Below are 15,365 nucleotides of genomic sequence, written 5' to 3'. Positions count from 1 at the left end.
AAGCAAGGCAACACAAGGGGAGAGGCCCGCTGTGACTTCTTAAATCCAGCTTTGCCTCTGTCTCTGCTGATCCTTATGTCTCCCATAGCACCAATGATGAGTCCTCACTCTCTAAACCAGCCCACAAGGTCCAGAATAGGATATCCCTCTTGATAAAGCCATGTACTAAGCAATAATACAATTTGGTATATTTGCAGCTGCCTCAGTCAATGTCAATGAGGAGGCAGCAATATGTCTCAGGGCTCTACTCTTGACCCTTTCTCATGTGACATTTTTATAAATGAATTGAATGAAAATATAAAGCACAGGTTGATCAAGTTTTCAGATAAAACAGCTGGGAGAAAGTAATATTAGATACACTGGGTGAAAGAATAAAAATCCAAGAAAATCTCAAAAGGCACAGAAAATGAGCTGAATCAAAAGAGATTTTTTTTTTTTTGAGATGGGGTCTTGCTCTGTCACCCAAGCTGCAGGGCAGTGGCAAGAACACAGCTCACTGCAGACTCAACCTCCTGGGCCCAAGCGATCCTCCCACCTCAGCATCCCAAGTAGCTGGGATCACAGGCATGCCCTACTATGGCTGGCTGATTTAAAAAATTTTTTCTGTAGAGACAGAGTCTCCCTCTGTTGCCCAGGCTGGTCTGAACTCCTGGGCTCAAGTGATTCTCCTGCCTCAGCCTCCCAAAGTGCTGAGATTACAAGTGACCCACCACACACAGCCAAGGTTAAATTTAATGAAATGAATATGAATTCCTATATTGTGGGTTTCAATCACCAAACTGTGAAAGCTCTTGTGGCCGGGCGCGTTGGCTCACACCTGTAATCCCAGCACTTTTGGAGGCTGAGGCGGGTGGATCACAACGTCAGGAGATCGAGACCATCCTGGCTAACATGGTGAAACCCCGTCTCTACTAAAAATACAAAAAAAAAAAAAAAAAAATTAGCTGAGTGTGGTGGCAGGCGCCTGTAGTCCCAGCTACTTGGGAGGCTGAGGCAGAAGAATGGCGTGAACCCAGGAGGTGGAGCTTACAGTGAGCCAAGATGGAGCCACTGCACTTCAGCCTGGGCGACAGAGCGAGACTCTGTCTCAAAAAAAAAAAAAAGAAAAGAAAAGAAAAAAGAAAAAAAGAAAGCTCTGTTTAGCATCTGTGAGCAGGACTTGGTGTCTTGTTGACTGTCAGTAGTGTGCTATGGCCAGGATAAAAGCTACCTCTGCCCTTAGCTGGGGTACTGTGTGTGGTTCTTGGGGCCACCCTTGCTGGCAAAGGTATGGAGAATTGGCTTCACATTCACTGCTTGTGAGTGTCAAATTGTACTACTTTTCTGAAAGGGAATTTGAAAATACTTATTAAAAGCCTTAAAGATGTACACACCTTCTGACTCCCCAAAAGCACTTCTACGAATCTATCTTTGTGAAACAGTCATGGGTGAATGAAAAGATTTGGCCTGTTTTCACACCTTTGTTTAAAATGATCAAAATTAGGAACAATCTCAATATCAAAAAAAGTTACTGAATAATAAATAAGTTGGCTTGTAAACTAATTGCTGGAAGCCTCCATACAATGGAAAAACTAAAATAATTAATACAATAGGAAAGGTGCAAGTTGCTTTGGTAGGTGAAACAGCAGTATGTTCAGTGTTCCCATTTTTGGTAAAAATGGATTTTTAATTTTAAAAAACATGGAGTCTTCCGAGGAGCGTCTCTGCCCAGCTGCCCCGTCTGGGAAGAAGTGAGGGGCACCTCTGCCCAGCCGCCCCGTCTGGGAAGAAGTGAGGGGCGCCTCTGCCTGGCTGCCCCGTCTGGGAGTTGAGGAGCGTCTCTGCCCGGCCGCCCCATCTGGGAAGAAGTGAGGAGCGTCTCTGCCCGGCTGCCCCGTCTGGGAAGTGAGAAGCGCCTCTGCCCGGCCGCCCCGTCTGGGAAGAAGTGAGGAGCGCCTCTGCCCGGCCGCCCCATCTGGGAAGAAGTGAGGAGCGTCTCTGCCTGGCCGCCCCGTCTGGGAAGTGAGGAGCGCCTCTGCCCGGCCACCTCCCCGTCTAGGAAGTGAAGAGCGCCTCTGCCCGGCCGCCCCCTCTGGGAGGTCCACCACGGAGGCCAGACGCAATGTGGGGGCTGGACGTGGTGGCTCACGCCTGTGGTCCCAGCACTCTGGGAGGCCGAGGCGGGTTGATCACTTGAGGCTAGGCGTTCGACACCAGCCTGGTCAACATGGCGAAACAAATGAAAAATACAACAGACAAACCAACCAACCCAGTGACAACAAAACAGGTCTACCCTGGAGTCATACTCTAATTTTTTCTATTTTCCTCCCTTTCTGATCCTTTATCCCACTTTCTTTTTCTTCCTCTTCCTTCTCCTTCTTCTTTGTCAAATAGAGGATTGAGTTATTATCATTGATCCATAAAAAGTCCCTCTCTCATTTATTTTCTTTAATTCCCACCCCTCATTTCTATACCCCGTCTTCCCACGTGCAACCTTCCTAATATGTTTGATATGCATCTTTTTGTTTGTATGTATTTTTAGAAAATGTTTATTGTTTTGTGTGCAAAAAAAAAAATAAAAAAAAAGAAAAAAAAACATGAAGTCTTTCACATATATTATCTACTTAATCCTCAAAACAGCCCCTAGAGAAGATATCTTCAATTCCATCTCATAGATTTGGAAGCCAAATCTCAGAGAAGGTAAAGAACTTAGCCAGAGATCTCTTCACCGAGAAGAGGCTGGGAGATGCAGGCCTGGCACCCATCGAGGACACTTCCCAAGCCTGAGATGTGCCTTCCTCACTACTTTGGGGAACCATCATAACTTCTCCATGTTTGGTGTTTTTGCATCAGCCTGTCTCTCCAGAGCTGTTGGCAGCAAGCACCCTAAAACAAAAGGGTCTGTGTTCTTTTCTCTCTATGAAATGGAGTCCCTCCTGTGCCAGGGCCAAGCCTAGATTTACTTTTTACAGCCCCAGCACCTAAGCGGGTGTTTAACACATAGGCGGTGCTATGGTTTGAATGTTTGTCCCCTTCAAAACTCATGTTGAAATTTAGTTACCAATTTTAACTGCAGGGTTCTGCCCTCTTGAATGGACTAATGTCCTTCTCAGGAATGGGTTTTTTATAAAAGGGCGGATTTGGTCCCTTCTCGCTCTCTCTTGCCCTTCTGCCACGTGAGGGCACAGCAACAACGCGCCATCTCGGAAGCAGACTCTGGGCTCTCACCAGACAGACACTGAATCTGCTGGTGCCTTGATCTTGGATGTCCCAGCCTCCAGAACTTTGAGAAATAAATTTCCATTGTTTATAAATAACCCAGTCTCACATATTCTGTGGTAGCAACAAACATGGATTAAGACAGTAGGTGTTCAATAAATGTTGAATGACAATGTTGCCATCTGAGTGACCCCCTCCCAGACCTGGTGTGCTCTGCCTCTGGGATACCCGAGTCCCCACAGTCCAGCCTCATGATGGTTCGGTCACAAGGGCCTGAATTAGAATCACATGGGCAGTCTTCTCTCCAAGCTGGCCAGTGAACAGCAGTGCTGCCCTGTTCTAGCAGGTGGTCCACCTTGAGGGGAAAGCAACCTCCAAAGGGAGGAAACAGCCAAAGAGGCAAAGCTGTGCTCCGAGACTGTCTCCCTCTAGGGTCCCCTCAGCGTCCCTCTCTCCTGTGTGACTTACGGTTCAAGCCTGTCTGGGTTTTCAGTGAGCCCTTTTGTCTCCCTACCCAAACTCTCTCCGGTGTTTCCCACACACAGAAACAGGGAGAGCCTGGAATTTTGTTTCTAAAGCACAGCAGCAGCTGAGACAAGCCACAAGGCGACTTGAAGCTGTCAACAATGCTGTTCTGCAGCACTTCAGGTGGTTTGGAGTCTGCTATTTTGAAGGCAAAACCCAATAAGAAGAGAGGGCGGGGAAGGCAGCGGCAGGGCTGGTGGAGTCGAGCCTCCGAAGGGTCCCGTGCTGCGCTGGGAAGAAGGGGTTCACCCTGGAGCCAGACTCCTGGACCGTCTCTGCCCCCAGGAGAAATTCTAAACTTTCCTCAGCTGCTTTCTGGTAATTTGTGGCTAGACTTGAGCATGTCAGCTGAACCAGAGCCAAAGTCACTGTGGTTTCCTGGGGTCACAACCGCTTCATGCTTGGCAGGGAGCAGAGAGTTGTTCTGGTTCTTTCAGCACGAACGACATCTGGGCTTCATTGAAGCTCTCACTGACTCAGGAATGAAGCTTTTATTCCCCTTGCCCCGAAGGTGGCCAGAAACCAAAGGCATAATGAATGCAAGTCATTTGCTCACTCACCCGTCTCCCTGGCTACCTCAAACCCAATGTGAGGGCAGAGCTGTTAAAATTCACCCTCCCCAGCACCTCAAAGGAGACAAGTTTGGCTCTAGAAATCCTCCCACTGCTCCTCCTTCCTTTACCCTCTTCTCCCTCCTGGTTCCCCTTTCCCACAGCCCAGTTCTTTTGTCCTTCCCTGGGCCTTAGTTTCCTCCGCTAGCACATGGAAATGATAGTATCTATCTCACAAGATGACGGAATGGAAATGAAGGTGCCGTAGACATTGTAAATCAGGGTAGGCAAATTCCGGCCTGTTTCTGTATGGGCTATATCTCAGAATGGTTTTTCCTTTTTTTTTTTTTTTTGAGATACTGGGCCTCACTCTGTCACCTAGGCATTGAGTCCAGTGGCACCATCAAGCTCACTGCAGGCTTGAACTCCTGAGCTCAAGGATCCTTTCTCCTCATCCTAGGAGCTGAGATGGCAGGCATGTGGCTGGCATGGCCACTACATTCTGCTAATTTCAAAAAAAATTTTTTTTTGTAGAAACAGTGTCTTGCTATGTTGCCCAGGCTGATCTCAAACTCCTGGCCTCAAGTTGTCCTACTGCCTTGGCATCCCAAAGCTTTGGGATTACAGGTGCAAGCACTGCACCCGGCCCTACATTTTCAAATGGTTGAGAAAAAAGCAAAAGAAGAAAAATATTTCATGACCCGTGGAAATTATATGACATTCAAATCTCAGAGTCTAATAAATAAAGTCTTACTGAAACACAGCCACATCCATTCACTTACATATTATCTATGGCTGCTTTTGTTACAGTGGTAGAATTGAGTACTTGTGACAGAGAACTTCAGGCTCCAAAAGCCTAAAATATTTACTATCTGGGCCTTGTCAATCCCTGTTGTCAAGGGCTGTAAAGAATAATAATTCTTGTTAATCTCTCTTACTCTTCTCCATCAAAACTTGCGCCCAGGATGAAGCCTATCATATTGAAAGGAATTGAATGATCCATTTCACACATCAATGACTATTGAAAGTAGAATTTATGTCAGTTCTCAAAGACATTTTCATTTTGACAGAAAGTGTTAGGCCTAAAAGGAGGGCCTTTGCAATGATGAGATTTCAAACAATAGTTGGGGACAGGTTTTTGGGTGAGGGCTTCAAGTGACATGTAAGCAGTTGCATCTCTGCCTTTTATTATTTGCCTACATGTATATACAAACCATCAGAAACCCTCGCAGAGAGAAATTGTCTATGAAAAACACTGCCATGGTGGAAAATTCTAATAGCACCTCTAATTAACTTCAGGATATCTTCACTAGGTTCATATATATACATGAGTTCAATTAAAAACAACTCTACTGAGTAATATTTTGGATCCTCCACAATCTGTCGTGGGTGCCTTATCTTCTGGCTCTTACCCGGCCTTCCATTCACTCCCCTGGCTCTGCTCCTGTCCAGACCCCTCTCTTGAGCTCTAGGCCTGCAGAGCCTGCTGTGCATCTCCCCCACCAAACCCCCCGGCACCCCAACTTCACACCTCCAGGACTGCTGTCCTCATCAACAGCCACTGCCTGGAGCTGCCCTCACAGACTCACACCACCCACCCTGAGCCCACATCCAATGCCGTGGTGCCGCCCTCTTCCCTCCCAACCTATCACCAGCCCTTCTTACTTCTACCTGCATGGCACCCATGCCACCAGCTCAGGACCACTGCATGCTGCAGTAGCGCTCTTGCCCTGTTCCAGTCCACTCTCCTCACAGCTGCCAAAGCAGCCCCTTCAACAGATACCCTCCAGATTAAAACCCTTCCATGGCTCCCCATAGCCTGATCCTTTAGAGTCTAAAGCCCTTGTAATCCAGCCCTGCTGACCCCTCTGAATTTAGTTTTACCTGATTCCTGCCTTGCCATCTAAATGCAGTGGAGTTGAGCCACTTGAGTCCCAAAGACCACGCTTCCTCTTTACCAGGACTACCTTACTTCAGGACCAAGCTCAGGCACCTCTTCCTCCAGGAAGTCTTCCCTGATAACTCCTGGGCTGAGTGATGGGCTCCTCCTGGCCTTTACTCCTTTCATGTACTTATTTGCTCCATGGTTCTCATCTGTTTATCTGTCTCTTCCAGTAACTGCAGAAGCCTCTCCACTGTCCCTAAGGAGCAGGGACAGTGCCTCGCCCATAATAAGTGCTCAATAAATGTTGGCAGAATGAACAAGGGGAAACAGGAAAGATATCTCGCCCCAAGGTCATGATGTCACACGGCCCATCCCCTTTTCTTCGGCCTGGCATGTAGGATCTTACTGTTCATTGCAGTTTCTCCAGCACCCATCCATCTCTGTCACAGGAAGCTCTTCCTCTTTTCAGCCCAAGGGTTAGTATCAGAGTCCAAACCCACATTCGAGTAATCAAAGTGAGCACTGAGAGCCTCCCTGTACAAAGTGTAGTCCCAGACCAGCAGCTTCAGCGTTGCCTGGGAGCTTGTTAGGAATTCCAAGTATCAGGCCATATCTCGGCCTACTGGAATCAGAATCTGGGGTGGGGCATAGGGCAATCTGTGTTTTAACAAGCACTCCAGGTGATTCTTAAAGTTTGAGAACTCAGGGCCGGGCCCTGACAGCCTTGAGCTGAGTGCTGTATATATGCATTCTCTCATTTAATCCTCACACCATTGCCAAGTAGATATTATTATTCTTGCCCCAATTTTACAGGTGAGGAAGCTGAGGTCGCTCAGTAACTTTGTTAGCCTGGCAGTCTGCCTTCAAGGCCTGCACCACCACACCCAGCCTGCCTCACCTGTGAAGAGATGCTAGTGAATTCTGATGCCAAACATGGAAGTGGCCCATTCGTCTCATCTTCCTCTTAATTCTTTGTGCATGTGTGTCTGTGTGTGTTGGGTGGGTTGGGGGGAGTAACGACATCTGCAAATGGGTCACAGTTGGGTGTGAGTCTTTTGGATGAGTAGCTGAACGTCTCTAGGCCTCAATGTCCTCATCAGAGGAGAATGAACTAGCTGGGTCCCAAGTTCCTTCTACCCTGAAACCTCATGATGCCACAGGGCAAGTGGAATTTTCCCCATCCCCCAATGATCCTAGAGCCTTCAAGGACTGCAAAAACCCTCCATTCCCCTCAGCCAAGCACAGATCAGAGGACAGAGAGAGACTCATACGGGACCTGAAGAAAATATCCTCCTATTCCCAGCACAGACATTTCATGGACTAAACAGCTCACAGATACCAGGACCACTGTTGGCTTTGACTCAAGTATTCTGAAAAGCTGCTTTTCTGCAAAGTGTATGATCCCCTAAAACAGCCTCCCAGACATTCTAACCCAAGACAAAGGACATCAGGATGTGGATCTGCACTGGCCCTGGGGAGCAGGGCTAGTAGAGACTGCAGGCATTATACCCCACCAGTCCCCAGTCTGAGGCAGGGAGCACGGTTCCAAGCTGCCCCTGCCCCAGGATGTCCCATGGCCAGAGATGCCTTTTCCCAGCAGGCTTCAGTATGCTTGCAGGTGCCACTGCCGACCAAGGGCCCTGGCGTGTGATCTGGGCCAGCGTCACAGAAGCCAGGCCAATCTGGAGGCACCTCCCGCACCCAGGAGGCCAGGCAGCCCCGGAAAGGAAGAGGTGGCAGAAGCTGTACAGTACTCACCGAGGGTATGAGAGGTTCTTCTCCCAGTGACTGAGGGCTGGTGTGTCTTTGGCATGAATACCAGAGCAATATAAAACCCCAGAGGCGGATCTTCTTTAAACAAAGTCCCTAAAAAGGCCAGCTGACGGTGTGTTAGCAATATTACCATATAAGGTGGTTTTTTCAATAAATCGCCTTGGGGGTAGGGAAGGGGGGTGGGTAGAGTGAATTATCATTTGAAAAATGTATGCAAAAGGACTCAGTGGCAACAGCCCCGGTGCTGGTAGATTTGTTCCTTTTATGCTGCACTTGCATAAACAAAACTCACACCAGGCCTTATAAGCTGCCCAGAGTGAGACCAGATGCAGCTGTGCTCCTGGAGTGAGAACCATACCAAGAATGGCAGTGGGCCTCCTCCGTCCACACCTCCCTCCTCAGGCCCTGCTGCATGCGGCCCCTGGGTCTGCCTGGGACACCCAGGCAGTCCCCAAAATGGGTGCAATTATGCCTTGTCTGGCACGAGCCTGAGACCAATGAAAGCTGAAGAGAAATACCATCTGTACCCAGGAAAGAAATCCTGTGTGCCCTACTCACCTGCTGCACCTTGGCACGAGCTCCTAACCCTTTGGCTGAGTTCTCTGAGGGTCTCAGGACACCTTAGGCTTCATTCTCTCTTGGCTCCTTCCTGGGTTTCCTTTAAATATCTCTAAATATCTGCAGACTGAGGGACCTGCTTCAGGGTTGAGGCACACCTAACAGGACTGCTGGCCTGTAGGATTTTCCAGTCCTGTGACTCTTGAGCTTCTTCTTTTTCTTTTTTTATTTACTTTTTTGAGATAGAGTCTCGCCCTATCTCCCAGGCTGGAGTGCATTGGTGCAATCTCGGCTCACTGCAACCTCCGCCTCCCGGGTTCAAACGATTCTCGTGCCTCAGCCTCCTGAGTAGCTGAGATTACAGGCACCTGCCCACCACTCCCAGCTAATTTTTGTATTTTTAGTAGAGACAGGGTTTCACCATGTTGGCCAGGCTGGTCTCGAGCTCCTGACCTCGTGATCTGCCTGCCTTGGCCTACAGGTGTGAGCCACTTTGCCTGGACTTCTTTTTTGTTTGTTTTTTTTTTTTTAATTAGACAGAGTCTCGCTCTTAAACTCCTGGATTCAAGCAATCCCTCCACCTTGGTCTCCCAAAGTGCTGAGATTACAGGTGTGAGCCACCATGGCTGGCTGATTATTGCTCTTCTTTGGGTAATTCATGTACTATCCCTAGGTAGCTGGTTCATTTCCCACATTATCAGCTACCAGCTCTGCGGTATTACTTTCAACACCACATTCTCATGGTCCCCCTCCCTCACCCTGATCCAGACTAAAATGATCAATTACCTATTGGACATCGCAATTCAGATGACTCTCCAGCTCTTCAAACTCATCCTGTCTAAAACTGAACCCTTCTTCCCTACCCTCAAAGCTGCTGTGCCTTCTGGGTTGCCAACTTCCAAGTGCATCCCCTCAGCCCTTCAAGCTAGAAGCCAGTCAGTCTGGAACACTGTGTCTCCCTCATGCTCCCACCTGGGCACCACAGCCTGGTGCTCCCCCAACCAGAAATGCCCCTCAGCTCTGTGTCCTCCCTCCGTCCCTGCTGGCCTGCGCTGCCTCAGGCTCCAGTCCTATCTGGCCTGGAGTGGGGCACAGCTTCCTGACTGGCCTTCCTGACTCTGCTTCATCTTCAACACAGAGGTTCCCAAAGCATGGGGACCACCAGAGTGCAGCGGCAGCATGACATGGGAATGTGCGCACAATGCAGATTCTCAGGCGTCACCTAGCCCTATTGAAACAGAAATTCAGGGAATAGGCCTCAGCCATCTGTGTTTCTTAAACTTTCCCCACCCACTTTTAAAAAATTGTAATTGTGGAAAACACATATAAAATTTTACAATATTAACCATTTAAAAAATGGATGGTTCTATACGGTGGGTTTTTTTTTTTTTGAGATGGTTTGTCACTCCTGCTGCCCAGGCCAGAATGCAATGACGCAATCTTGGCTCACTGCAACCTCCGCCTCCTGGGTTCAAGCGATTCTCCTGCCTCAGCATCCTGACTAGCTGGGATTACAGGCACCCACCACCATGCCCAGCTAATTTTTGTATTTTTAGTAGAGACGGGGTTTCACCATGCTGGCCAGGCTGATCTCAAACTCCTGATCCATCTGCCTCGGCCTCCCAAAGTGCTGGGATTATAGGTGTGAGCCACCGTGCCCCGCGGTTCTGTACTATTAAGTATATTCACATTGTTATACAACCAGTCTCCAGAATTTTTTTTATCTTGCAAAACTGAAACAGTATCCATTAAACAACTCCTCACTTTGCCCTCCCCCAGCCCCTGGCAACCGCTCTTCTACTTTCTGTCTCTGAATCTGACAACTCTGAGTACCTTATAAGAGTGGAGTCTGTATACAGTGTTTGCCCTCAAGGTTCTCCATGCTGTAGTATGAGTCAAAATTTCCTTGCTTTGTATTTATGTAATTTTATTTTTCAGAGACAGGGTCTTACTTTGTCACCCAGGCTGGTGTGCAGTGGTGTGATCATAGCTCACTGCAGCCTCAAACTCCTGGGCTCGAGCAATGCTCCTGCCTCAACCTCCCAAACAGCTAGGACTATAGGCATGCTCCACCACACCCAGCTAATTTTTTTAAAATTTTAATTTTTGTAGAGGAGGTGGGAGGCGGGTCTCAATATGTTGCCTAGGCTGGTCTTGAACTCCTGGCTTCAAGTGATCTTCCCGCCTGCATCTCCCAAAGTGCAGGGATTACAGGCATGACCCAATGTGTGGCCTCCTTCCTTTTGAAAGCTGAATAATATTTCCTTGTATCTATGTAACATTCTGTTTATCCATTCATTTATTGAGTGACACTTGGAGTCCTTTCACTTCTTGGCTATTGTGAATAATGCCACTATGAACATGGATGTACAAATAGCTCTTTGAGACCCTGCTTTTACTTCTTTTGGGTATACACCCAGATACAGAATTGCTAGACCATCTGGTAATTTTCTTTTTACTTTTTTGATGAAGTGCCAAATGGTTTTCCATAGGGACCACATCATTTTCCATTTCCACCAACAGTGGTGCACAATGATTCCAATTTCTCCACATCCTTGCCAACACTTTTTTATTTTCAGGGTTGTATTTTATTTTTTTAAGTAGCCATCCTAATGGGTGGCTACTTTTTAAAAATTGTATATTAGTGTGTTTTAATTAAACAGACTTTTTTTTTTTTTTTTTTTTTGAGATAGAGTCTTGCTCTGTCACCAGGCTGGAGTGCAATGGTGTGATCTCAGCTCACTGCAACCTCCACCTCCCGGGTTCAAGTGATTCTCCTGCCTCAGCCTCCTCAGTAGCTGGGACTACATGCGTGCACCACCACACCCAGCTAATCTTTGTATTTTTAGTAGAGATGGGGTTTCACCATGTTGGCCAGGATGATCTTGATCTCTTGGCCTCATGATCCACCAGCATTGGCCTCCCAAAACACTGTGATTACGGGGGTGAGCCACCACGCCCAGCCTAGACTATTTTTTTAGAGTAGTTTTAGGTTCACAGAAACATTGAACAGAAAGTATAGAGAGTTTCCATTACGCCCAACACCCACACACTCTCAGCTTCCTCCACTATCAAAGTCCTACACCGATGTGGTTCATTTGTTACAACCAATGAACCTACATTGACACATCATTATCACCCAAAGTTCATAGTTTGCATTAGGGTTTGCTCTTGGTGCTGTACATTCAATGGGTTTTGACAAATGTATAATGCCATGTATCCACCCTTATACTGTAGTGTCATACGGAGTAATTTCACTGACCGTCTATTCATCCTTTCCCCTCCACAACCCCTGGCAACCATTGATCTTTTTACTGTCTCCATAGTTTTGCCTTTTTCAGAATGCCATATAATTGAAATCGTATAGCATGTGGCCTTTTTAATTGACTTCTTTTACTTAGCAATAGGGATTTAAGTTTTCTCCATGTCTTTTTACGGTTTGATACCTTATTTCTTTTTAGTATTGAGTGGTGTTTCGTTGTTTGGATGTACTACAGTTTACATATCCACTCACCTACTGAAGGGCATCTTAGTTGCCTCCAAGTTTTGGCAGTTATGCGTAAAGCTGCTCTAAACATCCTTTTGGGCTGGGCGCAGTGGCTCACACCTGTAATCCCAGCACTTTGGGAGGCTGAGGCAGGCAGATCACCTGAGATCAGGAGTTCGAGACCACCCTGGCCAACATGGCGAAACCCCATCTCTACTAAAAATACAAAATTAGCTGGGCACGGTGGCACATGCCTGTAGTCCTAGCTACTCGGGAGGCTGAGGCAGAAGAATTGCTTGAACCTGGGGGGCAGTGGTTGCCATGAGCCTAGATCGCACCACTGCACTCCAGCCTGGGTGACAAAGACAGACTGTCTCAAAAAAAAATCCTTTTGCAGGTTTCTGCATGAGCATAAGTTCTCAGCTCATTTGGGTAAATACCAAGGAGTGCAATTGCAAGATCTTCTGGTAAGAATATATTTAGTTTTGTAAGAAACTTCCAAATTGTCTTTCAAAGTAGCTGTACCATTTGGCATTCCCACCGGCAATGAATGAGAGTTCCTGTTGCCCCACATCCTCATGGTTTTGATTTGCATTTGAGCATTTCAACATAACAACATTTTTTCCCACTTGACAGTTATTGATTTTTAATTTCTTCAAGGGAAGAAAATAGCAAATATTTATTCAGAAACTTTTAAAAATAAACGTTTGTCATTTTATTTTTGTCAAAGTAAATATTATTTTCATATGATTTAAAAAGAATACTCATTCAAAAACTTCAGGAATAAGACAAAGTAGAAAAAATTCCCACCATCCTGATAACCACTATGAACTTAAATCTTTCCAGACATTTTCAAGATATAAACACATTTAGAAAAATGGTATCAGGGCCAGGTGTCATGGCTCATGCCTGTATCACAGCACTTTGGGAGACTGAAGTGGGAGGAATGCTTGCGGCCAGGAGTTCAAGACCAGCCTGGGCAAAATAGTGGGACCCTGTCTCTAAAAATATTTAAAAATTAGTTGGGTGTAGTGGTGTGGATTTGTAGTCCCAGTTACTTGGGAGGCTGAGGTAGGAGGAGCCTTTGAGCCCAGGAGTTCAAGGCTGCAGTGAGCTATGATTGTGCCACTGCACTCCAGCCTGGGCCACAGAGTGAGACTCTGTCTCTAAAAAAAAAGTAAATAAATAAAAGGAAAAAGAAAACTGGTAGCATCCTGCATATGCTATTTCATATACTATATGATTTATTTTGCTTTTTATTATCTTTCATTTGTCACTAGAATGTCAGCTCGAGGAAGGCAGCAATTCCTTTTATTTTTTGCTCACTGCTGTATCCCCAGCACCTAGAAGAGGGTCTGACACATGTAGGCACTCAATAAATATTCATTAAACAATGCAATAAACAAATCCTACTTTTACAACATAAAATGTTTTGGAATTTCTTTTTTCTGTGTCCATAGTATAATTTTCATCATCATCTATTTTATTGGCTGTGTATATTTCAAGGTATTTATTGAGCTTTACTGACTGGCCATGTAAGTGGTTTCTGATTGGTCACTATTACAAACAATAGTGTGGTGAATATGCTTATACTTATATTTGTGTACCTGTGGGATTATCTCTTTAGAGCAATTTAAAAAGAGAAGTTCCTTTGTCAAATAGAATGCATATTTTAATTATAAACCATTTTTGCTAAACCAGACCTCCAGAAAATGATTGCAATTTATTCTCCCACTCAGGCACAAGAGCGCTTATTTTCATTTTCTGTAACCTAGCTAGACAGCATAAAACTTGTTAATTTTTGCTGTCTAGTAGGTAAAAAATAGTGTTGCACTGGGTTTTGAGTTTGGTTATTAGTGAGCTGCAAATCTTTTCTTTTTTACTGTTCCTTTATATGTCTTTTCAAAATTGCCTATTTGTGTTTTTGCATTGTTATTAAATTGCTTGATCTTTTTTATTGATTTACAATAGCTGTTAAATAAAAGATAATTAATCTTTTCTATGTCATGACTGTTGCAAATATTCCTAGTTTGTCATTTCTTTTAAAATTACATTCATGGTAGGCAACTTGCTTGGGTCCCCTTCCATGCTGTGGAAGCTTTGTTCTTTCGCTCTTCACAATAAATCTTGCTACAAAAAAAAAAGAAGGAAAGAAAGAAAGAAAAATACATTCATGGTAGCTTTTGCCAAACAGAAGTTTCACTAAATTTTTTTATTTGAGGGATAACATACAGACAGTAAAGTAAACCACCAATTTTAAGTGCTCAGTGTCTTCTTCTTTAGAAATGTGCATATTTGAGGTGTAAACAACATGATGTTATGGGGTATATATAGACAGGAAAGTGGTTACAATCGTGAAGCAAATTAATGTATCTCTCATTTCACATAGTTACACTGTGACAAGAGCAGCTAAAATCTACTTATTTAACAAGAATCCCTTATGCAATACAGTTTTATGACCTATAGTCCTCAGGGTGTACATTAGATTTCTAGACTTATTCATCCTACGTACCTGTCTTCTACTTTGTATCCTTTGACTTACATCCCAATTCCTTCACCACTTCACCCCTCCCCACTCCAGCCCCACCACTATTTTAACCACTGTCTCCATCAGGTTTCCAGGTAAGCTCTCCCAGTCAATAATCCTCCCAAGTTAATCCTCTGATAATGTTTTAACTTGATGTAATAAAATCTGAGGCCAGGCGCGGTGGCTCACCATCATGAGCACCTCAGTTCAGAGTAAGCAGAAAGCAAATCTTGGTCTCGAGGCTGGAATGCAGGACCCATGTGTCTCCTGCCAGCGTGCTTGCTGAGACTCAGCAATAAAGTATTTTAAAATTAACGTATGTACATCTTTTTAGATATAGTGCGATTGCACAGTTAATAGAGTACAGTGTAGTGTAAACAGAATTTTTATATGCACTAGGAAACAAAAAAAAAAATGTGTGCAACTTGCCTTACTGTGGCGGTCTGGAACCAAATATTCCGTATCTCTGAATGTTCAGTTTGTCTGAACACCGCTCTCTGCTTTCTATGTGTTCTGAGCCTTGAGTGGCTTGGGAGGTACCCCAAGATCCGGGCTCCAGTAACCCCACTTCTCTTATTATCAGGCAGTCTCTCACTCCCACTCCCACACTTCCTAGCAAGCACTTGGGTGTGTGTTTCCCAGCCTCCCTCCTATCCTCATCTTGGGAGACAGGAGAAGCTGGGGATGGTAGTGATGGGGAAAAAGGGGGCTGGAAGCCTCCCCACAGGATGGTTCTTTTAAAAGTCAAGCTCTACCCAACACTCAGGCCTGCCTACCCACAAGGGTAGCTTTTATTTTTTTATTTTGGAGACAGAGTCTTGCTCTGTCACCCAGGTTGGAGGACAGTGGCCCAATCACGGC

General features: G+C 45.7%; 1 protein-coding gene across 2 annotated transcripts in view; it reads right to left on the bottom strand.

Moving 5' to 3' along the window:
• ACTG2 (actin gamma 2, smooth muscle) overlaps positions 1-7,977 on the bottom strand; it is a 28,444-nt gene extending 20,467 nt beyond the window's left edge. For both annotated transcript variants that reach the window (XM_055243741.1, XM_055243742.1), the window contains exon 1: positions 7,918-7,977. The gene's annotated coding sequence lies outside the window, so the exon portion shown is untranslated. The remainder of the gene's footprint in view (positions 1-7,917) is intronic.
• Positions 7,978-15,365: the final 7,388 nt, after the last annotated feature.

Source organism: Symphalangus syndactylus, chromosome 14 (genome assembly GCF_028878055.3).
Source record: "Symphalangus syndactylus isolate Jambi chromosome 14, NHGRI_mSymSyn1-v2.1_pri, whole genome shotgun sequence".
Lineage (NCBI taxonomy): Eukaryota > Metazoa > Chordata > Mammalia > Primates > Hylobatidae > Symphalangus > Symphalangus syndactylus.
Note: the sequence above shows the minus strand (reverse complement) of the source record. Positions and strands in the feature narration are given on the sequence as shown.